We start from the raw sequence: 25,197 nt of genomic DNA on the forward strand, positions 1-25,197 counted from the left end.
ATGATTTCTCCCTTTACACAGTTCATCGAGTGACCATTTTGTCTGGAACCAACGCAATTCCTGCCGAAAAAGGTGCATTGTGTCGCTTGTTTAAATTGCACCATAACCCCTTAAGAATCAAATTAGGGTCATGTGGTGCCCATGTGGCTGAGGGAAGGGACTAACCTCCCTCCCACATTGGCTAAACTCCTTCTCCGTTGGCATGTGGTCATGTTTTCACGATAAGGTTGGGGGTCGGGCTTAATCGGCTTTCCCCGCTGGCTAAAATCCTTCTCCATTGGCATATGGTCATGTTTTGATGATAGGGTTGGGGGTTCGGTTCAACTGCCCAACCCTGCCAGCTTTGGCTTCACTCCATCCGTCGATGGTCATTTAACAGTCACGGGACTGGGGGCCGAGCTTAACGCCTACCCCTGCCGCTTTAACTCCACTGGCGGTCACCTAAGTATGATGAGACTGGGGATGGGGCCTAGTCCACGCCCCCTCGCCTTCTACTCTTCCACATGGTCCTGTGGGTTATGTGTGACCAGGGTTGGGGCCAAGTGCCCTGCCACCTTCCCCCAACTTATCGACCATTCATTTTTAAATATAATTGAAGCACTTTATAGGTTAAGAACTGATGCGATGGTCAAAAGGTAAAGCACAGAGTTTGGTTGTGATAGGTCAAGGGGTGAAACCCCATTGAGGCCCTTGGGTCAATTTAAAAAATTTGGCCAACCATGGAGAGACATGTGGCGCCCTATGATTGGGCCACATGGAAACCTCTTACTGGGCCACCTCAAATCAAACCACCAATCGAAATGAGCCACCTACAACTTGTATGGTGATGCCACATGTCAAGACCAGATTGGTCCACCACCGACTGTATCCTACACAGTCAGTTGATGATGTCAAATGTATGGACTGACCAATTAGTAGCCCAGTCAACCATGTTGTTGACTTTTTAATTGTTGGCTAAAAAATTCAGAACACCATAACTTCTTCATACAACATTGGATTGAGGCGATTCAAGCATTGTCGATGAACACTACAACTTGACGTTGTTTTCAGGAGATTCTAAGAAATTTCATTTTTGAGCCTATTTTTGATTTCCAGATCATACCTCCCCTCTAGGAACTTCTGGACCTCCAAAAGTCTATCTTCAATTGACAAATAAGTGAGGAAAAACTCATTTACTTTCCCGATCTAAATGTTTCTTGTTTTGATTTGAATTGATGTCTTTGAGCCTCATTCAAGGTACTCCACATCACCTTTACATGAAGTCCTTAAACTCCTCTCAAGAATTGTGGCTTGTTGCAATTCTCTTAAACACGCAGGAACAAAATCTACCATGAATGGACTCTGAACATTCTCTCCAAACCCGTCTTTCTTTTGCTCAAACAAACTTCACCTTGAAGTATCTCTTTATCAAAGACAAACTTGATCTTCCACTTGGAACTCAAAAGCAACTCAGTGCTTGTGATGCATTTCTTTAATGTCCTCAAGTTGCACTTGTACTCTTAGATGCATTGGTTGTATTTGTTCAATGACATGCTTAACTTTGTCCATGTTATTATGGTCATCCTCTGCACAATGTTTACCAAATATCAAATTCACAAACAAGCTTCATATCAAAATACTTGTATAGGTGAGTGCTTGACACATTTGTAGACATATTGGATGAAATACAAATGCTCATCCCAAAACTCCCATTCAAGTTGACTTATCATCAAGCCAAGATAACATAACATGCCAAAGAAAACACACTTATTGCAGATAAGTGATTGTACATTACTTCACTTTACAAAGTACCCAAACAAGAATATACAACAAGTAATTACAATTTTACAAAGCAAGCAAATTGTACAAAATAGTCTACCCATTCTTTGCCTAACCAGGCTTATGGGTTCTCTTTCTGCACCCACTCTGCTTCAAAGGTTGCTTCAGGAATTGCATCAACTTCCACTTTGCCACTTGTTGCTTTCCTTGCAGTTAATCGCATGACCTCTTTGCCCTTCTTGGGATGAAGATTCGGATGGAGTTTCCAACACTTTTCAATCTGGTGCCCATTCATGCTACAATGGGTACAAAAATTCTGCTTTCCCATTGACAAGGAAGTCTTCATAACTAGGAGAGGTTACTCATATCTTGTCCCAAGGATTTGATCCATTTTCTTGACCATATCCTTACGTTACTCACACTCAACCACACAATGGTCAAATGCATCACAAAATGTACAAGGTAAAATTTCCCATAAAGAATTAAAATAACCAACATTTTTAAAATCCCCAAGACACTTATACCTATCCTTTGGGCTATGAATTTGACAAGAAGAACTGGACTTGGAATGTCCCTTGGCAAATTCATCTCTATTCGAAGATAATTTGTTATTATCACTACTATCATGGTGTGACATATCATCACTTCATGATTTCTTTGCCTCAACAATTTTGGAGCACCCTACTATTTCTTCATGGCCATAACCAAATCCTTCATATTGTGGTTGTTCCTTCACCTTGATAGGATTAGTGATGCCTTTGCCATTGACTCTGAGGTCTCTTCCATCATTACCCATATGAGTTAAAATCTTCATACCAATCCCCTTGGTATACTTTTCAAAAGCTACAAAATATGTGTTATCAACATTAGTTGAAGGAGTCGAACTAGAAATACTAATTACCTCCTTTGGCCTATCACCCATATTTTTTGTTTTAGATGTCACTGACGAATCTAGCCAACCAATTTTACCAACTGGAACATAAGGAGAGTCTTTCAGAAGCTGACAAAAATTGCAAGCATCATTCTCAATATAAGGTCCATATCTTGTGTATGAACCATGCCCACAAATTGGCTTCATCTTGGAGGGATTCTTTGTTGCTTCCGGTATGGAACTCTCACTAGTTTGTTCCTCCACTACATGCTGCAATTGTAGGCACATTTTCCATTTCTCCTCCTCTACAATTTCAAGCAATCTCCTTAGCTCGATATTCTCCATTTGAAGAGATAGATTAATCTCCTCCAACTCTTAGAGTGTTTCACGCTTCATTTTCTTGCCCATACTTGCAACTTGGTCAGACCCTGCTCCAAAAGCATAAGGAGTGATTAATATCCTCCATCACTCACCTTCCCTAAGCCCTATACCACTACCTAAATCACTCCTTATGATTTCGGTCTGATCTTGTAGGAATATCGGGGATCCTATAGGTGCATTAGGACATCCTGGAGGACGACCTGTAGTGGCCTGTTTTGAGGCCGATTTGTGAAAAGTGCATCAAGAAAGGTAGGAGAAGACCCCTGCTTGCCTCTCAAGCCTTCTAACCCTTCACAACCACCTCTCTCCACACCTAAACCACCCGCCATACAATCAAGAAGAATTAGCATTCATGTTTTCACAAAAAGGACAAAAAGAAAATGTTAGTGTGTTTATTCATATGCACAACAATAAAGTGTTTTGATTAGATCATATTGCATGCTTAGGATAGTTAGGGTTCCACATGTGTTAGTTTAGAATTATTCTGAAGCAAGATCTCTTAACAGATAGCTAGATGAGTGGTGTGTTTTAAGCATTTCTTTCAGTCTTTCATTACTGCAGTAGATAATATTTCAATTCTCTCAATTAGGGCAAAATTCCCTTTCTCCAATGGTAATCAAACTTCTTCTAAATCAATAGAAGGTTGGTTTGAGAAACCCTAGTGGTCTATCGCCAACTCAACAGTGACAAAGAGTGGATCCATTGCATCTATTTGTGTATACAACACTGTCACCTCCAAGTTTGTACGAACCCCGGGTTGATAAAGTAAAGTTGGTAGCCCTTACTCCTGCCTGCATGTCTCTCAAGGTTGTCCATGTAATAGGGAGTCTTAGGTTTTGTATAGCATCTTCAAGGATGTGTTTGATCAACCCATGATGGGCTATTTGTTGATGTTTTCCCTCCTGCACTTTGATACTCATGTCTATCATTTATTGTAGAAGGAAATAGGGTATACTTAATCTGTTTTGAGGAGGTGTGTTCTCTCCAAATCTCAGTTCTTGGAGGAGTCTAAAGTGGTATCCATAAACCACATTGTATCTCCCTTCACATGATATGTATTTAATGACATGGTAACTAAATTCATTCCAAGGGTATGGAATGCTTTCCCTTATAACCCCATTTTTTTCCTCCATTGGCTCTTCTCCTTCCAAAAAGAATCTTTTCTTTGCAAGGGTTTTGATACCCTTGTCTTCTTTTCTCCATGGTAACCCCAAATGGAGTGTAGTGATTCTGCTTATAACTTCAGGGGTAACTACTATTGATAAGACTTTCACCATAGCAGTGGCATTGGTCCTAGTGAGGGGTACGAGTGAGAGGGAAAATTCTTTGGCCACATCAGCATCGTATCCTCTCGTCCTCTCAAAGAACCCCATCCATTGGTGCCTTGTGAAAATTTCCACTACAGGAGGATGTTGGTGGAGCCTTGCTATGTTGGTGGGTTCTCTCTTGTTGAAATCTCCTATAATCTTTCCCTGGTAATTGTGGATGCTTGTGAGCATACAATTTTAAGAATTCTGGTAGGTGAGGGAGGTATGAATGTTAACTTTTAGTGACATGCAATACAACTCTCCTATACTACAATTTCCTTAATCAATTTGAGGATTTTTTATTCTTTCAAATGGAAAACATGGAGGGTGTAATTCCTACCTCGCTTTGTTACGTTCACGTGAGGATAACCTTTGATTTCACCTCCCTTAGTGCTTACTGATAGTCTTGGAGATTGATTTCTCTGTATCTTGTGGGCTTCTTGTAGGTTTCCTGTAGGTCTCATGAATTGTATATGCTGACTGTCTCCTATAGGTGCTGCTTCAGGAAGGCCAAGAGCAACCTCTTCGTTCGATGAATTCTCGAAATTTCTAATGCTCTCTTTACATTGGAATCTGTGTTTTATTTCCATATATAATTGATTGTGTGGGGTGGTGTGCTAGCTGTCTAAGTACAAACATCTTCTTTTGGACCGTTGGTCCCACTATCAATCCATAATTCCACCTCACCTTGTAATCATCTTCCACTCCTTTCCTCTGCAACTTAACCATTCGACTTTTGCCACGTGTGGAGTGGTCTAACTATTTTCTTCTCGTCGACTGGACGAAGGTGATCAAGTTATCTGGCCACCTTTACTTATAAAATCAACTCTCACATAATCCTAGAGTTTTGATCATATCGTACTAACGAGAGAGCATGAGTAATATGACATACCTGTGGGTAAGATGCTTTGATGATGATGCATGTTGGAGAATGATGCTTCTTTGCTATGTTTTTGTTGCATATTCTTCTGTGTATTTGCCTCTTTTGATGCTTGTTTCTTTTGATGTGCAGGTGTTGGAGAGTGATGTTGGTGATCTTGTTGTTGCTGCTGAGCTCTGGAGGAGCTTCCTCATCCTTGGAATCTTGATGCTGAAGATGGCTGCAAACTGTGAGGTTTCCTTTGTGGGATAGGCTGCTACAGGATTTCCTACAGGAAACCTACAGGATGTCTTGTAGCTGCCTCTCCCCTAAACTTTCATACTTTTTCTCAACTTTGAAGCATGAGGGATGTTGAAATGAGTGGAGAAGGGTGGTAGGGAATGGTAGGTGAGAGATGTTGTCTCTAGGCATTGTTCCTCTTTCCCTCCTCTCCCTTCTCAACTCTGAAGCATGAGGGATGTTGAAATGAGTGGAGAAGGGTGGTAGGGAATGGTAGGTGAGAGATGTTGTCTCTAGGTATTGTTCCTCTTTCCCTCCTCTCTCTCTTATGTTTGTTTGTTTGTTTATTTGTTTGTTTGTTTGTTTGTTTTTTTTTTGTAATCTGCATTTTTTGAATTGATGGATGCAGTTTTTTTTTTTAATCCAGACACAAGTTTTTCATCCCCTTGCTCTCGAACTACCTTTCTTGGGATTTTTTGAGGCCACTGTAATTCCTACAGGATTCCCTGTAAACACATATCTTGTGTAAGATAAGCTGGAGGGGTTCATAAGTGGAAGAATAGGTGAAAAATGAAAGTTTCTAGGATGGTTGGATTTGCTCATTACCACTCACAGGCTAATGGGCGGGTGGCCTCCTGACAGTCCTATAGATTGATTTCTTTATATCTTGTGGGCTTCCTGTAGGTCTCCTATGTTGTAGATGCTGACGGTCTCCTGTATGTGTTGCTTCAGGAAGGCCAAGAGCAACCTCTTTGTTCGATGAATTCTCAAAATTGCTAATGCTCTCTTTGTATGGGAATTAATATTTTATTTCCATATATGGCTGATCGTGTGGGCTGGTGTGTTGGTTGTCTAAGTACGAGCACCTCCTTTTGGATCGTTGGTCCCACTATCAATCCATCATTCCAGTCCCTAATTATCCTAAGCATGCAATCTGATCTAATCAATACACTTTACTGTTGTACATATGAATGAACACAACAACCTTTTATTTTTGTCCTTTTTGTGAAAACATGAATGTTAATTCTTCTTGATTGTATGGCAGGTGGGTTAGGTGTGGAGAGAGGTGGTTGTGAAGATTCAGAAGGTTTGAGAGGCAAGCAGGGGTCTTCTCCTATCTTTCATGATGCATTTTTCACAGATCGGCCTCAAAACAGGCCACTACATTTCGTCCTACAGGATGTTTATAGGATGTCCTAATGCACCTACAAGATCCCATGTATTCCTACAGGATCAGGCCATTCACTCCTCATCATCATCACCCCCCTACTAAAAGTTTTTTCTCATCCTCTCAGCAACTTAATCTATGTCCATGTCCTTCATTTCTCTGGTGGCTTCCCTGACATCCCATGCTTCTGATGTAGTCTCCTCTTCCTATGAATAAAATCCTGCCTTCCTCTTTATCTCTTCCCATGACTTTCTTTCTTCTTCTTCTTTCCTTCCTTCCAACATTCCTATAGGCAATGGTGGACTGAGCCTCAAGCCAATCCAATTGACTTTGAGTCTTTATAGAGCTTTCTTATACATGGGGGTTCTATTTAGTGCCTCTCTCATTCTGTCAGGAGAATGGTATTCTCTGATTTTTAGGCTGTAAGGCAAGGTGTTCCATTTCCTTTGAGAAGTTTGCATGTTTTCATCTCCTTGTAATCTGAACATGTCTTCAAAGTGTGTGACTACTTGTTCTTGTGCAGCAAGGTACCTAAGTGCAAGCTTGGGATCATTTTCACTAAGGTTGTCGGTGCTAATGATAGCCATTGGGTTAGATTTCTCAGCTCTGGTCATAAGGGGTTCTGTCTCTTCTTTTGTCATTACCTTTTTTTATCTATGTAGCTCTTGCCTCCTCATGATTCATCCATGATGCTAAGGCCATCAATTGCAAGTCTCCAAGTTTTGAATTTGGGTCCCACACATTCAAATCTGTCAAGGCTAAGTTGTGTAGGTAAAACTCAAATATTTTTGTTCTATCTTCCAAGGTGCTTTGATCACAGAGATCAGTGAATTGTCTATAGTCCTCTAAGGGCATAGTTCCCCTTTGTGCTAGAGTCTTGATTTGGAATTGTAGCCATTGTTCCTTGAGATACAAGGCATAAGACTTTGCTCGCATCCTGCACTGGATTGCCTCCAAGGATAAACTGGCCATAGTTGCCAACTGGCTTTCCCTTTCTTGTAGTTGTCCCCTTAGCCATGCATTATCTACTTCTAACTAAGATTTCATCATTGCTTCTCTGTCCCTTATGCTGCTCAATTCTCTGCCCATCTCCTTCAATTTCTCCTCCATGTGGCCTACATCCTCCACCCCTTTTGATTTGGCAATTTTCATCCACCTGTGTGTCCTTGCCCTCTCTTTTTCAAGTTCAAAGAATAGGGGAATGGAAAAATTTTGTGGGATTACCCTACCTCCTTCAATGAACCTGTAGTAGGAGCTGAGGTTGGGCTGTGGACTAGGTTCTCTCAGTTCTTGGTCTTCTTTCTTTGTTTCTTGTTGAGTGATACCTTCTTGGTCCCTTTTCTGTGTTTCTTGTAGGTTTAACAAAGTTTCATGTAGGATGGCCTCTGCTTCCTGTAGGTCTTTCTGTGTCTCCTGTAGGAGACCTTTTCCTTTTGATGAGGCTGACCTTGTGACAGGCCTCCTAACATAAGTTGTGGGAGATTTGGGAGAGGATTGTTTTAATGATCCTTCTCCTTGATTTTTCTCTAGAGGGGCCACCTTTTCTTGCTAATTTGGTGAATCCTCAATGAAAATTGGAGTTTTGGTGGGGGTTTGAGGTCTCCCTTCTCCAATCCTAGTGCTCTTTCTTGTCTTGAAGTACAGTGGGGTTTGTCTTTGCCTCTTCCCTTTTGATTTGATAGGTGTAATTAGGGAAGTAAGAGCAGTTGTTGTCTCTTTCTCTATGGGTTTTGGAGATACCCTTGGTGATTCTTCCCCTTATTTGCCTTGAGTTGTAGACCTCTGTTCATCCTTCTGTCATGTTTCCTCTTTTCCATTTTCCTTCTCATTCTTTTCTTTGTCTCCGCCTTCCTCTTCTTCTTCTCCCTCTATTTCCTCACTTTACCCATCTGTCTCTTCTTTTGTTTCTTCTTCATTCTCCTCCTCTATTTCTCTTCATTTTCACTAGCAGTGGGGCTTTTGTCATATTCAAGAGCTTGAATTGCTCCTCCTGCCTGCATGTCTCTGAAGGTTGTCCATGTAATAGGGAGTCTTAGGTTTTGTAGAGCATCTTCAAGGATGAGTTTGATCAACCCATGATGGGCTAGTTGTTGATGTTTTCCCTCCTGCACTTTGATGCTCATGTCTATCATTGATTGTAGAAGGAAATAGGGTATACTTAATCTGTTTTGAGGAGGTGTGTTCTCTCCAAATCTCAGTTCTTGGAGGAGTCTGAAGTGGTATCCATAAACCACACTATATCTCCCTTCACATGATATGTATTTAATGAGGTGGTAACTGAATTCATTCCAAGGGTATGGAATGCTTTCCCTTCTAACCCCATTTTTTTCCTCCATTGGCTCTTCTCCTTCCAAAAAGAATCTTTTCTTTGCAAGGGTGTTGTTACCCTTGTCTTCTTTTCTCCATGGTAACCCTAAAGGGAGTGTAGTGATTCTGCTTATAACTTCAGGGGTAATTACTATTGATAAGCCTTTCACCACAGTAGTGGCATTGGTCCTAGTGAGGGGTATGAGTGAGAGGGAAAATTCTCTGGCCACATCATCATCGTATCCTCTCATCCTCTCAAAGAACCCCATCCATTGGTTCCTTGTGAAAATTTCCACTACAGGAGGATGTTGGTGGATTCTTGCTATGTTTGTGGGTTCTCTCTTGTTGAAACCTCTTGTCATCTTTCCCTGGTAATTGTGGATGCTTGTGAGGATACAATTTAAGAATTCTAGTAGGTGAGGGAGGTATGAATGTTAAATTTTAGTGACATGCAATACAACTCTCCTATATTGAAATTTCCTTAATCAAAGTGAAGATTTTTTTCTTCTTTCAAATGGAAAGCATGGAGGATATAGTTCCTACCTCGCTTTGTTACGTTCAGGTGAGGATAACCTTTGATTTCACCTCCCTTAGTGCTTATTGATAGTCCTGTAGATTGATTTTTCTGTATCCTGTGGGCATCCTGTAGGTTTCCTGTAGGTCTCCTGTGTTGTAGATACTGACTATCTCCGTAGGTGCTGCTTCAGGAAGGCCGAGAGCAACCTCTTCGTTCGATGAACTCTCAAAATTACTAATTCTCTCTTTGTATGGGAATCAATGTTTTATGTCCACATATGGTTGATCGTGTGGCGTGGTGTGCTGGTTGTCTATGTATGAGCACCTCCTTTTGGACCATTGGTCCCACTATCAGTCAATCATTCCACCTCACCTTGTAATCATCTCCCACTCCTTTCCTTCGTAACTTAACCATTTTTGGTTGTATTCCATTTTTCTTTTGATTTGACTTTTGCCACGTGTGGAGTGGTCTAACTATTTTCTTCTCATCGATTAGCTGAAGGTGGCCAAGTTAACTAGCCACCTTTACTTATTAAATCAACTCTCACATAATCCTAGAGTTTTGATCATATCGTACTAATGAGAGAGCATGAGTAAGATGACATACCTATGGGTAAGATTCTTTGATGATAATGCATGTTGGAGAATGATGCTTCTTTGTTGTGTTTTTGTTGCATATTCTTCTGTGTATTTGCCTCTTTTGATGCTTGTTTCTTTTGATGTGAAGGTGATGGAAAGTGATGTTGGTGATCTTGTTGATGCTGCTAAGCTCTGGAGGAGCTTCCTCATCCTTGGAATCTTGATGTGGAATATGGATGCAAACTCTGTGGTTTCCTTTGTGGGATAGGCTGCTACAGGATTTCCTACAGGAAACTTACAGGATGTCATGTTGCTACCTCTCCCCTAAACTTTCATACTTTTTTCTCAACTTTGAAGCATGAGGGATGTTGAAATGAGTGGAGAAGGGTGGTAGGGAATGGTAGGTGAGAGATGTTGTCTCTAGGTATTGTTCCTCTTTCCCTCCTCTCTCTCTCTTCTGTTTGTTTTTATTTTTATTTTAGTAATCTACATTTTTGAATTGATTTCATTGATGGATGAAGGGGTGAAAGGGTGATGAAAGGAATGGCAATGTGGTGCAGGATGTGTCTACATTTCCATTCATGGCCTTCATCGAGACTTACGGCTATTAGTCCTGGTCTAGTGCATGACACATGAAATGGAAAAACACAATTTCCACTCCTTTGTACTCAGGGGCGATCTAATTCAAACTCCCTCTTGATCAGGGACCTGTTTGAGCTCCCTCTTAGCTAGGGACTCGTTTATACATCAGCAAGTTCTTCTTCGTGGGTTCTTCAGCTGCTTGTTCAACTTCTCTCCTTGATGTCATGAAATTTAGTTGAGCTTCTTCCTTGTAGGGCAACAACCATCGATCAGTGTCCTCCTTAGTTCATAATGTCATTCCTTTCTTCATGGAAAGTGGCCTTATTCATATCTGGAACCTTCGTTATATGACTGCTTCTTTCTCATCATGCTTCTTCCATCCACCACATGAATGTTAGTTGTACTTGTATGTACAACTCTTATTTGAGTAGCCCTGCATTATCCAGATATTATTCAAGAAATCAAGAAATCATATTAAATCAAATCATACCTTACGAGATGGCTCTTCATCATGACATGTTCTTGTACGTATCAACATCCTACACACATATTGACACATCTCCCAAAGATATCCATTGTCAACGGTCTTCATCTTTTCCAAACTTTCATCAAAGTCTTCATATCTTTCCGGCAGATTTCCTAGTCAAATCTTCTTGGTCTTTTGGATGTTGATTGCCTTCATCATGGTTTCATATCTCATGATCTCTTCCTTTGTCACACATTCCATTTCCCGGAGCTTTTAATCAGAGTTTCTTAATCAACTACCTCATACTTCATATGAGGACATATTATGTTGATTTCATCTAGTGTGACTTATGCCTTCCTTCATTCTTTCAGAGGAGAAGATCCTTTATCTCTTGATCATGCTTCTCAAGATAGAAGTAATGATCCATTGTTACCTACAACCATATGACATGACATTATAATATTAAATACATACATACCTCATTTTACCTTTAGGTCATCTAGGCTTCTTTCAGCAGCTTCCTTGATTGAAGAGATCTTCAATCCCTTGATTTGCTTCATGTCATCACACCATTATCCCATGAATTCCATAAGTTGGAGTTCCTGATGAAACACTTTCTTCCTATGTAGATTAGTGAATCCTCCTATGAGGATTCCATCAGAGAACCTTGAGGATCTTGCATATCCCCATGTGGCAGATGTTTCTTGATATATGATGTGCCTTGTCCTAGATGACATCTTTCTTTCCTTTAATGTACAATGAGATTCCCAATAGCTATATCCTTCATGTTTGGCTGCCATTGATTTTGTCCTTTTTGTCCTTCATGATTCCCATGGTGATATCACGAGCTCTTGCTTCTAATGCTTTCATGATGCTGATGCATCTTATTATCATTGTCATATATTATAACACAAGATATAGGAGCTTATGATAGGATACTTATGTGCGGGATACTATCTTACTCATAGGAGAGATTTGAGACTGCCTCATTCCTTGGCCCTTTTCTTTTATCCTTTAATACTATAGACTGCAACTTGTCTTTCTCTATCTAGCATAAAGACCACAAATTGTCGGGTAAGGTAACCTTCTTTGTTCATTGATATTTGTTACCTTGCTCATCAATGATGACTACCTTCTTTTCATCTTTCCTAGATCTTCATGAAGTTATTCCTTCATTGTTTGATACCTTTACTATTGTGTAGGTCTAAGTGACCTTCTTTACTTTAATTTCCGAGAGTATATCTAGCATTTCATATATCTCCCTTTATGTCTCCTCTTCTACTATTTAGGTATGAGAGGACTTTTGAGTGATATCATATGAATCTTATGAATCTCTTGATGGATTCAAGCAATGCTTGACCTTCATAGACTTTTTCATAGATATCAATGATTTCTCTTTTCTATGAGAATTATGACACTCCTCCTTATTCTATGCAAGGCCTTTCGATTATCTAACCGATTTATAAATCCCCCTGCAATCATGAAATCATTTAACCAAATATGATTATAAAATTGAAAGATACTTACTTGGTGTGTGAAGAGGAGATCTTCACCTTGATGTTTCTTTTGCTTGAGTTTCCTATCATTAGTATCCTTTCATAATGACTTCCTTGAAGGCCTTCTAGCACCATGACATCAGTGGTCTTGACATCAGCGAGACTGCTTCACGACCTTCCCAATTCATTTTAAAGGTATTTTTTATTTCAACACATTGTTGACATGTTAGTGATATTATGTTCTGATCTGAGCACCATGCTATTGAGATCAATGTCATAGACAGGATTCGAGACTGTGACAAGTATATTGATATGGCACTGCACAGTGATGTCTATGTGCATTGTGTAGAGAGACAATGTATTGAGAGCCAAAATTTGTCAATGAATAACATAACTAAATTGTGGGAGGCACCGTATATATAGACAATCCCATCATCGAAACTGCCTCGATGTAATAACTATACTGAGACACTGATGTAATCATGGATTACATCAATGTCTTAGTATAGTTATTACATCGGGGTAGTTTCGGTGATGGGACAATCTATATCTATATATATATACCCAAGACTATATTTTATGGCATGGAGAAAGTTCAGTGATCAAGAAGTGAGGATCACTGATATACTCCATCAAACTAAGCATGAGTTGAGTGCATGACTGTAGTTACTGAAGTTGATACTCCATGATTGTTGTAGACCTACTTGTTGTATAATTGCTCATTTAATCCTTTCAATCTGCTTTGAAGACAGATCCTTGTATGTCTCTTTTGTTACCCTTCATTTGACTTCAGCACCTTAGCTCCAATACCATGTTGAAGAATCTAGGGCAGATGTAGTTAATGTGATTCTTCTTAGCATGATAACTATTTGTGAGGTATTTTAACCTTTTGCTTATTAGCACAGTCTTATCTTGATATCATTAATGTGTGTATTTCTTACTTCATCAAACAATTACAAAAATTCAAGAGACAAGAACACAAGATGTTGGCTTTTTGCCAGGGCCAAAACCTCTCCCTCTTGGAGAGGAAAACCCACACAAAATTATTCTTATAGAGATTCTACTTGACGAATACCAAGACCATGACCCTTGACCTACTAGGCCACTCCAAGACCAAGACACCAATCTTCTTCTTACTATTGACATCATCATCATCCTTATTGTGTCATCTAGATCATCATCATAGCTGCATCATTGAGACCATCACTATTGCACTCTTCATTGCTGCAACTTTATGGAGGGATTTACCATGATAAAGAGATCATCGTTGTTGTACCATAGTTGGTACTGTACTTATATCCTTGCTGCACCATCACTGAGATCATCTTTATGTCAACGAGGTCTCTATAATGTATGAGAGTTACAACGAGATATTGATCATGACCTTATCTTCATGATTACCACCTCACTGAGATTATGATTGTGACTAGTATGCCAAGAATGCTTCTCTGTGAGGTCACTAAGCTTCGTCTTATTATCATTATGCCAAGACTGTTGAGACATGACCCTTCTTCATTGACACAATGAACCTTTGTCTTTATCCGAGATTCATGTGCCCTAAACTAGGCCGAGACTACAAGGAAATATGCGAGGAGATTACTGTAGTTGTCACCGAGATTTCAAAGGTATTTTGAGGTTCTGTCATCATCCGAATTTGCAGACACTTATCTGAGATTTCTGTTTATTGTGTTACCTGAAGTCCTGTCCCATACCTCCAAATACTTCAAAGATGTCTGAGATTTTTCTGTCTCTTTTGCGGATACCCCGACTAGGTATATATAGTGGTTATGTCTCCAGTTTTAGCCGACTTATCTAAGTGAACTGACATGTCATCCTTTAGTTATTTAATATATTTTTGCAGGACGACATGATGTCTTTTCATCACTTTGTTTGCAGGCTTCTTCTTTGAAGGATGGTGCTTACCTTGGAGGGTTGCTTGACACTAAGTTGACTCATGTTCATTACATAAATGCTCAAGAATAGTTGTTCAATATAATTTTGACTCTTTGACTTTCCTAGACCTATAGAATGAGAAAGAAACTCATTCATATAATTTATAAAAATAATAATTCTTTTTCTTGACAAGTACAAAGATCAAAATTACATTGACAAATACTGAACCTAGTTACCCTTTTCTTCAACAATCAAGCCCTTCATAGATGAGGTATTGTGTGATGTTGATCCTCTTGAAGTTTGTGATGTATTATTAGGACAACCATACACATGGAATCGACATGTTGTATATGAGTCTAGACCTCGCTATGTGATTATTACTTTGGGCAATAAGTTGTAGAGGATACTAGAGGTAGCCCCGCTAAACACCATCTCTTTGATCACTGTAAAGTAATTCAGTAAGAGCATTTCCCAGACCAATAAATTTGTTTTCCTTATGATTCACCTTGAGGGCAAGAAGAAGGTTGTGTCCACAACTTCCAGACAGGGCTCCTCTGCACAACAGCAACAGATGGACAAGGTCGTGGAGGAGTATGGGACATTTTCACCTCACCTACAAGGGAACCTCTGCATTGTCAAGTTAAGCACTCCATCGATCTGAGCCTGGGCGCGCCACTACCCAATGGATTGATCTATCGATTCTCAGTTCTAGAGAATGATGAGATTAGGAAGTAGATTCAGGAGTTGTTGGAGAAAGGGCACATCAGGCCATGCTCATCACCATGTGGGAGCCTGATTGTATTGGTATAGAAGAGGGACGAGACCTGTAGACTCTGTATTGAATATCAGGTGTTGAACAAGATAACTGTCTGGAATAGAAACCTAATCCCATGGATTGATGACCTTCTGGACTAGCTCAAGGGGGTGAAATATTTCAACAAGATTGACTCGAAGTCTAGTTATCACTAGGTGCCTATTGAACCCTATGATGTGTGGAAGATTGCCTTCAAATCCAAGGAGTGCCTTTTCGAATGGTTGTTCATGACTTTCGGGTTGAGGAATGCCCTCGCAACCTTCATGAGGTTAATGGATGACATCTTAAGACCCTTCACCAATGCATTTGTGGTGATGTATTTAGATGACATATTGATATTCAACCAGAGTTAGGAAGAGCACCTCCACCATATTCGACAAGTCTTTCAAACCCTGCGACAACACATGTTGTGTGCCAATTTGGAGAAATGCACTTTTGGCATGACCCAGGTTCAATATTTTGGGTACATCATTAATGAGAAAGGTTGTCATGTGGACCCAAGCAAGATACAAGTCATTCGAGATTTTCCAACCCCAACCACTCTAACAGAGCTCCGCAACTTTATGGGTCTTACCAATTTCTACCGCATGTTCGTGTAGGGGTTCTCTCATATCACTTGGCCTTTAAGTCAAGTCACCAAGGGCAGATTGAAAGCAAATATTTTTTGGTCTGAAACCCAACAGAACTGCTATGAACCAATGCTCACATTAATAGACCTGCAACAGCCATTTGAGATTGAGACAAACGCCTCTGACTATGCTATTGGTGCAGTTCTTACTCAGCAAGGGCATCGAGTGGCTTACCACAGTGAGACACTTTCAGACAAAGTCTGAAAGTATCCCACTTATGACAAAGAAATGTATTCCATTTTGCAGGTATGTCGTTAATGGAAGAATTACATTATGGGGAAGGAAATGATCATCCACACATACCACCGACCCCTACAATTCATACAAACACAAGGGAAGTTGCAGAACGAACCCCATCCGAAATAGTCCACACACCTGGAACAATTCCATTTGAACATTAAGTACTAGAAGGGAAGCACCAATAATGTTGTAGACTGCCTCAACCGACCATCAGTCATGGCATTGATCATTGTGATTGACTCCTGTGGGCACGAGACTTAGGGGTGGTCGCATCTTTACAAGAGTAATTGAGAATTCAGCAACAAATGCGAGACACTCCTAGAAGGTAAGAAAGTTCCAAACTTTCACTTCCATGATGCATTATTATGCCACCTGGGACACATTTGTGTTCCTTCAAGCTAGCATTCCAAGATGATTTAGGAGGCGCACTACAGTCGGGTCATTGGACATTTCGGGGTAGAGAAAATAGTGGCAGTATTGCAGAAGTATTTTTATTGGTTGAACCTTCATTGAGATGATGGGAGGTACATTAAATCCTGCACTACCTGCGCTATTTCCAAACCAACCATCAAGAAGCAAGTCCTATATACTCCTCTTCCTACTCCTAGCCGACCTTGGGAATCCATCTCCATGGATTACATGTCGGGCCTTCCTTCTTCTTAGCACGACAATGACTGCATTTTCGTGGTCGTCAACAGATTCTCTAAGATGGCCATTATGGTGCCCTGCAAGAAGAGTATCACAGCAAAGGCCACTGCTAAACTCTTCTTTGAGCGAGTGTGGGTACACTTTGCGATCCCATAGTCCATTGTCTCAGATCAGGAAAATAGATTCCTGAGTGAATTTTGGTCAAGTCTCTAGTCAATGTTGGATACCAAACTTACTAAGTGCACGAATTTCCATCCCCAAACTGATGGCCAAACAAAGGTCGTCAACAGGATGATTGTACACATTTTGTACATGTACAACTTGAAGCATCCATGCACATGGGATGAAAGCCTCCCCTCTATCCAACACAACTACAACAAAGCTCTCCATAACTCAGCAGGCCACAACCCCTTTTAGGTAGGGTTGGGATTTCAACCATTATGTCCTATTGATGTGGCCATGTCATTTGCAACTACTCATGCAGATTCAACTCATGTCCAGTCCGAAGCCAACAGGGCTAACAACTTCATTGAGCGCATTCAACACATTTGCTAGCAGGTCCATGACATATTTGACAAAGCCAATGGTAAGTACAAGTAGTGCCATGATCAACATTGGGTTTCGCACAAGTTCCATGTGGGCAACAAAATTTGGCCACATTTGCATAAGGAGTGCCTCGCTAGACCCCACTACAAGATTCGCCCACTCCAATATGGGCCATACACCATCACCAAGGTTATGGGGGACAATGCCTTCGAGCTCAGCATTCCACCGTTCCTTGGTCTACACCCAACGTTCAATTTATATCACCTTCGACCATACTTTCCACCATTGTTGGACACATCCGACATTGCAGAACAACTCACACTAACAGAGCTAAACCCATACTGCATGGAACAGGCCACAACTAATTAGATCATGGATACACAGGTCAAGAACACTCGCCAACAGAGGATCCATCTATATTGAGTTGTCAAAGCAGGCCAACTCCTTCACCAGGGCAAGTGGTTCACCAGGGACCAGGTTCAACAGAAATTTCCTCACCTTATGGAGGCTTTGCACCCAATGGGGACAATTGCTTCCTAAGGAGGGAGAAATGATCCAGATGGATACTGGTGACCACCTGCCTATTCCACCCAGACCTCTATTCAATTTCATATGTTTCCTTGTTTATTTCAACATTTACTATTTGTACGAGTTTTTCGGGTCTTGAACTTCTGAAGTCGTTTTGACCCCCTAAAAGATGTTTTTTTGAGGTACACAATAGGCTCGTACCTGCAATCGTTAGCACGAGCCTGCCGAAAATCCTATAGTATTCAGAGAAACCTTTCCAATAAGGTATCGTATGCGCAAAACATAGATAATGTGACCAAGTTACGACCCCGAGAAGTTGGCTGCCCAACTAACCCTAATGGGGCCCACAAACTCTTGGCACTCCATCTCCTGGAGTTAGGGTTTTTGTTGTTTAGGGTTTTCCCTTGTTGTTAAATAATAAATAGGCTCTTGAGTCTCATTGTAACACAGTTCAGATGCATGTAGTTGCCACATCTCTTCTCAGAGATAAGCTACCATCGCCCAAGCTAGTTTATTTCCATTCTATTTGTAAGCATATTTCAATATTATGATATTAATGAAATGAAGTGTTATTTATGGTACACCTCTGTATTTATGGTTATATCTGTAATTTGTTGTGTTCCTATTTATGTTCGGATCAATGGGAGGTTGTTAGGGCCAGCAAGGACGACCTTGCAAGCGATCGAATAGTTCGAGTCTCAACTCCTTATACCTCGACCTCATTGGGGACATGCACAAAAAAATAGAGAAAATGCATACCGCTCTGGTACCACTAATCCAAGTTTATGAAGGGAACGAAATGAAATATAGATTACTGACCAAAAACACAGAGATACAATGAAACTTGTTTGCAATTAAATAATGGAAAATATTGAAAATTGTATATAAGTAATATGAAATCAAACTAGCTCAAATAGTGGTAGCTTACCTCTGAGAAGAGATGTGATAACTACGTACCTTCCTGAATTTTATTACAATGAGGCTCTAAGACCCTTTTATCATGAAGAAATAAGAAAATCCTAAACATCCAAATACCTAACCCTAGGAGATGAAGCGCCAAAGGCTTATGGGCCTTGTTGGGGTAAGTTGGAATGTCAAATTATCGGGGTCATAACTTTGGCATAAGATCTCTGTTTGGCACGCATGATAGCTCGTTCGAAAGGTCTATCCAATGAGTACAAGTTTTGAATGTTCCTGGACATCAAACCATTTCCCTAAAAAACTTCATTTAGGGCCTCAAAACGGCTTTGGAAGTCCAGGACTTGAAAACTGCAAAAAATAAAAATAAAAAACTGTCAAAATAGGAAACTATGCTACAAAATAGGAAACTATGTTGTGAGCCAGGTGGAATAGGTGGGTGGCCACAGATATCCACCTTGATTAGTAGTGGGTTTATAGATAATGGGTTAAAGACGAACAAGATATGAGTTAATGTTTAGTGAGTTAGGGGTTAGGGGTTAGTGGTTAGTGAAGAATGAGTTGAGAGTTAATGGTTTTGTGGGTTACCAGGTAAGTGGTATAAGCGTTAGTGAGATTATGGGTTAGTGGTTAATGGTAAGTTGAAGGTTAGTGGGTAAGGGGTAAGTGGATAATGGGTTAATGGTTATAACCTATTGCTAAGTGAGCTGACAGATGAGTGGATTAATAGTTGGCATTGGGTGGGTTAGTGGTTAGTGGTTAGTGGGTTAGGGGTTGGTGGATAAGTATTTAGTGAGTTAGTAGATTAGTGGTTTGTGGTTAGCAGGTTAATAAGTTGATAGGTCAAGGGTTAGTTGGCTAGTGGTTAAGGGTCAAGTGATTAGTGGGTTGGTAGGTTATGGTTTAGTGGTTTGAGTTACTTATGCATGAACCCTTGGATTTCAATGCCACCAAATACTGAACATGTTGGAAAATGCTAACTAAGATGTAGATGTTGATGTTTTTTAGGACTTTATAATGGACATTTCTTTCAACGTTGATAGGAATATTAATATAAATGTTTATTATGATAACATAAAACATTTATTTTGATGTAAGAATGTTCAAAGATGTATGCAACTATAGATGTACATATGGTTGTAAACATGTCGAATTTTGCCTCTAATGTTCATAATAGACATCATTTTACTGAGTTATTAATGAAGAGTTTATTGTTTTCATGATTTTGCATAACACAAGGTTAAAAATCTTATAGTGAAGGGTTTCTAATGCAAGCATAAAGCCATATAATCTGGTTACTTTATTTGTGGTTCCTTTAATACAAGGATATATGATAATTTTACCTTCAATTGATTCGTGAATGTTATTGTGTCCCTTTTTTACTTTCAAGATAACCTTTTTGAATTGATGTTCCTTAAAGTATTGTTTTTGAAAACATCAACTAACTATTTACATTTTTGCCCTGCATGATCATATTCATAACCAAAGATAGCTCAAGTCACCAATATTAATGCTCATATTATTGCTAAAATTGACTATTATAGTAAAATAAAGGTGTGCGAGTCCTTGAAAGTGAGCTAGACTAGCAATTGTCCCAAAAGGTACAAAGAGAGGCCGATAGGATTATTTAATTGGAATTTTTGAATTTTTCTAGAAGAGTTAATTGGTTTGTGGAAAACCTTGTTTTCTTGGACTGGATCATTGTGCAATTACTTTTCTTTAGATGTTTTGTTTATATCTATATTACAAGGAACACATTGAATGTCTTATTTCATTTCTGCTATCCTTACTAATATCCTGTCCGTGCTTTTTCTTGATCAATTTGATGAAATATTCCATTATCCTTTGGTCAAAGTCCTCACCTGCATATTAGTGTACATCCTGGTAAGTTCAAAGCTTGAAAGCCAACCAAAAAGGTCAATCATAACCACCGTGCACGTATTCAAAATCATAATGTAAAATTGTGCACGTATTCAAATTCATAATGTAAAACTGCCAGACAGAGTTCAGACAGAGTACCTCCAAGATGGGTATCACCATTTGTAACCAAAACCTCGAAAGCTCTGTTGTCAATAGTCAGAACACTGACATCAAACGTGCCACCGCCAAGATCAAAAACAACAATATTTTCCTCTCCACCCTTCTTGTCCAAGCCATAAGCTATTGCTAAGGAAAAATATTTACAAAGCTAATAGTAAAACTGTACTTGCAGAGTGATAGTTCTATGTGATACAGAATGAAAGTTCTACATCATAAAAATTATGAAAGGCAAACCAAACTGCAAAAGGCCTGAGACCCAGTACTCTGAAAACCAACCAAATCGATACAACCTGAGACCAAGTACTCTCAATACCAACGAGATCGATACAACCTTTTGTATGAGCTAAATATCCATGTATAAGCAATGAAACAATAAAGCAAGAACTGTCTGACAAGGCTGCAATTTTTCTTATAAAAATATCTCCCACTGCAACGAGTTCATAACAGAAATTTAATGGCACTCCCCTGCACTAATAAATTGAGAGGTATGTGGTAAAAACGATACCCCTCATGATTTTTAATTTTTCATTATTAAACATATACAATACAATTAAATCTGGTACAACCTGCCCCATAAAATGAAACTCTCTTCAACTAAAATTGATATGTTGTCCATCAAATTTCTACAATCTGCAAACAAGTGAACCTTTCAAAAAATTCTGCAGTTGCATTCACAAGTACACCCTCTAGTTATCCACAAAAATTTCCTAGCTCCTGAGCTCTGGGTAGTTACTATATTCATGGATAATATTTAGCTTCAGAATAAGTGGCAGGACATACCTGAGTTTAATCTGGCCTCAATCATTTGGGATATCTAATTTCTTTTCTAGTTTATAACAAGGGAAACCTCAACACTTGCCATACCAGACAAGTAGTAGCCAAAAACAGTAGTCGGAGTTACTAGAATGCCTTAGTGTTCCGTTTAAAGAATTAAAGGCTCAATGAAGGCATTCGAGGTCATTGGTGTATGTGGGTTGGTCGATGTATGTATACAAATTAATCCCAATTCAACAAGTCCATTTTAACAAGTCGGTGTGCTATGCAAAAACACTGAAACCCAATAAAGAAATCCACAGAAGACCAAGCTAAATCACCACAATGAAATGTTAAAACTTCAAGCCTAGAAAAATACCAGAGTACTTTATTCAAATTCATAGCACCAGTATGCCTGATTCTATATATAAACCTAGCCCAGAGGAACAGAGTCGTCCATAGTCTCAAGTAGTAGAAGAAACTGCAAATTTGCAAAACAGCCAAATCAAAACGTTGATAGTCATCATACACCCATACGGTAACGAATACAAGTGAATAACAACTCATTCCAGAAATCTTCAATCTAGAGCAACCCAACAAGTAAATTTTTGTTTCCATCATAACCCAATACAGGAATAAGCATAATTTTGTGATTTTTTTCTTTCACGTTTTACTGAAATAAGTTCAAATCAATGTTTGCGATGACCAAGAAAGCTCAAGCCAGACTTGGAGTGCAAGCCAAGGAAGAGGCAAGGGAAGAGGAATCATGTGGCGTGGGACAATGTCAAGGGGTAGCCGGGGAATGGCAGGATCAAAGGCTTTGGGCTTTCATCCAGGTATGGTTTCTGGTGATACTTATGGCTTTGACAGGATTGGAATGGGCCCTGTGGATGGGTTTGCAATGCCAGATATGTTTACTGCTCCAGCGAGTCAAGGCAGAGGATTTCCTCCTTATGGCCAACCAGGTCCCAGATTTGGCCCAACTTCAGGGATCAATAAGAACTATCAATTCCCTACACCCTTGGAAAGCAAAGTGACATACAGAAGCTCGTTCCATGTATCAAGGACGCCTGGTAAACACCAATGGCTACAATCTGCAAACTGCTCAGGATGCTGCTTCTCATCACTAGTAACGGTACCACTGTAAATTGAAGGGTGACCATCTTTGCGAAATTGGGATAGTCCTGTGATATCCAGCAGAGTAACAGGAAAAATCATAGTCCCTATAACTTCCTTCACTATGGGCACCTGAGGAATCACTGGAGGCGAGTATCCTTCAAATTGCACTGGTTCAGTCTGACCATAGCATTTCTGCCCGTTCTTCTGATTCCAATAAATTGGGCTGCACATTTACATCAATTTTATGAGGAAAACCATTTCATATACCTAAAATAAGAGCCATAGCTACTTGAATAGATTTCATGAATATCTTGGAATTTGATCTATCATAAGAATAGTTATATTTTTTTAAAGCTTAAACTTCCAATTCCAAAATATTCATGAAAACTGCAATCCACCTCAAAAATGCCTTGTAATATATACAATTTGTGTTTGTATAAAGATTTACCTGTAATGTGTAGGGGACGAGGTGCTAAAGAAGACAAGTGATTTTTTGGGATCGATATTTGCAGGTATCCAATTTGCCCACGTCGTCAATGCCCTCTTGTAAGCCACAAGTGGATCCATGTTTGTGTAAAGCTAATTGTTAGCCATGATTAGGTCCCATCTGTCCAACCACATTCCAAACTATTACATTTTTAATATCATTTACAACACTAAATTTGGCTGCCCCTTGTTGAAAATTTTAATCAGAAAGTTCAGAGTTTTGATACTTCCCACCTTTGATCTTGCCACCAATGGGATGACTCAAAAACCAATACATCAACTCCTTTCTAGTAAACACCATTATCCGCAAGACTGTCCAGATTGAGAATTCTCTGGTTCTAACTGTTATTGTGCAGATCAACCAGAAGTGGAGCCCAGAAAAACTCCACAGAAGCATCATAATCCTTTTAAGAGAAAGAAGATTGTAAGACTTCATTACTCACCATATAATCAAATGCACAACTATCCATGGAAACTACATTTATCAGCTTACCAGGGCCTTGAATATTGAAGCTTGTTGACTAACAGTTTTCTTATTGCTAGGAATCACTGCTTGAAGCATGCATACCATGGATTCCCATTGGTTTTGACTTATTGAGTCTCCAACAAATATTAATCGCTTTCCTCTTAACCGCTCTAGCAGATTTCTGGCATTGAAACTGAAACACCATATACAGAAAAGTCCAAATCCTTTTATTCTCATATACAATATCACCCTGTTTTTTATCCATTTATTTTCATATGCAATATCACCCTGTTTTTTTGCATTTCATTTCCTTTTAGCATAAATGCAATGCAAAATAAAACATACTTCTAGGTAGGCTAATTTGTTTGCATTTTTATTTGCGGGGTTTATTTTGATTTCTGAAATATTTTGGAATAGAAATGATTGAGGTAAAAAACTGATATTTTTTATTTTGGAATGGGATAAATAAGAGTAGATGTAGCACAGAAACTCTTGGCAATCCCCATAGACCCTTTGGAATTTCTCCACTGAACTTATTGTTTGCCAGTATAAACCAAAGAAGACTTGTACAATTCCCATATACCTCTGATATGCTACCATTTAGCCTATTGTTGATCACATTAGAATTTGAAGCTTTCCCCCATTACAAAGCTGGGTTGGCAATGGCCCACTTAACTGGTTTTCAGATAAATCCAAAACCTCAAACTGGTTCTTGCTTCCAAGCTTCTGACGAATTTGCCCAGTGAGCGAATTGCGAAACAATTTCAGAGTTTTCAACAAGGTCAGCTCAGCAATCCCTGGAGGAATCTCGCTAGACAATCTATTTTCAAACAAATTCAAAGATTTTAGCCTAGTTAAATTGCCTAAACCCTTTGGAAGTATTCCTGAGAGCATATTATCCGAAGCATCTAAAAATTCCAATGCCATCGTACCAATATTCTTAAGAATCTCACCCTTCTTAAGAATCTCACCCTCAAGTTTATTCTGGTAAAGCTGCAAACTAACCAACTTTTGAAACCTGTTGAAATTATGAAAATCTATTACAGTCAATTTGTAGGTTAGATAAATTTCTAGCATTGCCAATATCTTTAGAAATGCTTCCTTCAAAGCTGTTAGAACTGAGATGTAGCACCGAAACTCTTGGCAATCCCCCTAGACCCTTTGGAATTGCTCCACTGAACTTATTGTTTGCCAGTCTAAACCGAAGAAGACTTGTACAATTCCCATATACCTCTGATATGCTACCATTTAGCCTATTATTGATCACTACTAGAATTTGAAGCTTTCCCCCATTATAGAGCTGGGTTGGCAATGGCCCACTTAACTGGTTTTCAGATAAATCCAAAACCTCAAACTGGGTCTTGCTTCCAAGCTTCTGAGGAATTTGCCCAGTGAACGAATTGTGAAACAATTTCAGAGTTTTCAACAAGGTCAGCTCAGCAATCCCTGCAGTAATCTCGCCGGACAATCTATTTTCAAACAAATTCAAAGATTTTAGCCTAGTTAAATTGCCTAAACCCTTTGGAAGTATTCCTGAGAGCATATTATCCAAAGCATCTAAAAATTCCAATGCCATCACACGATATT

The 25,197-nt window shown here is 39.5% G+C and overlaps 1 pseudogene; it reads right to left on the reverse strand.

The window, feature by feature from the left end:
• Positions 1 to 22,512: 22,512 nt before the first annotated feature.
• Positions 22,513 to 24,537, reverse strand: LOC149180076 (protein trichome birefringence-like 36; annotated as a pseudogene).
• Positions 24,538 to 25,197: the final 660 nt, after the last annotated feature.

Source organism: Pinus tabuliformis, chromosome 3_2 (assembly GCF_031772625.1).
Source record: "Pinus tabuliformis cultivar Carrire ecotype Pingquan chromosome 3_2, CPIR1, whole genome shotgun sequence".
Taxonomy (NCBI): Eukaryota; Viridiplantae; Streptophyta; class Pinopsida; order Pinales; family Pinaceae; genus Pinus; species Pinus tabuliformis.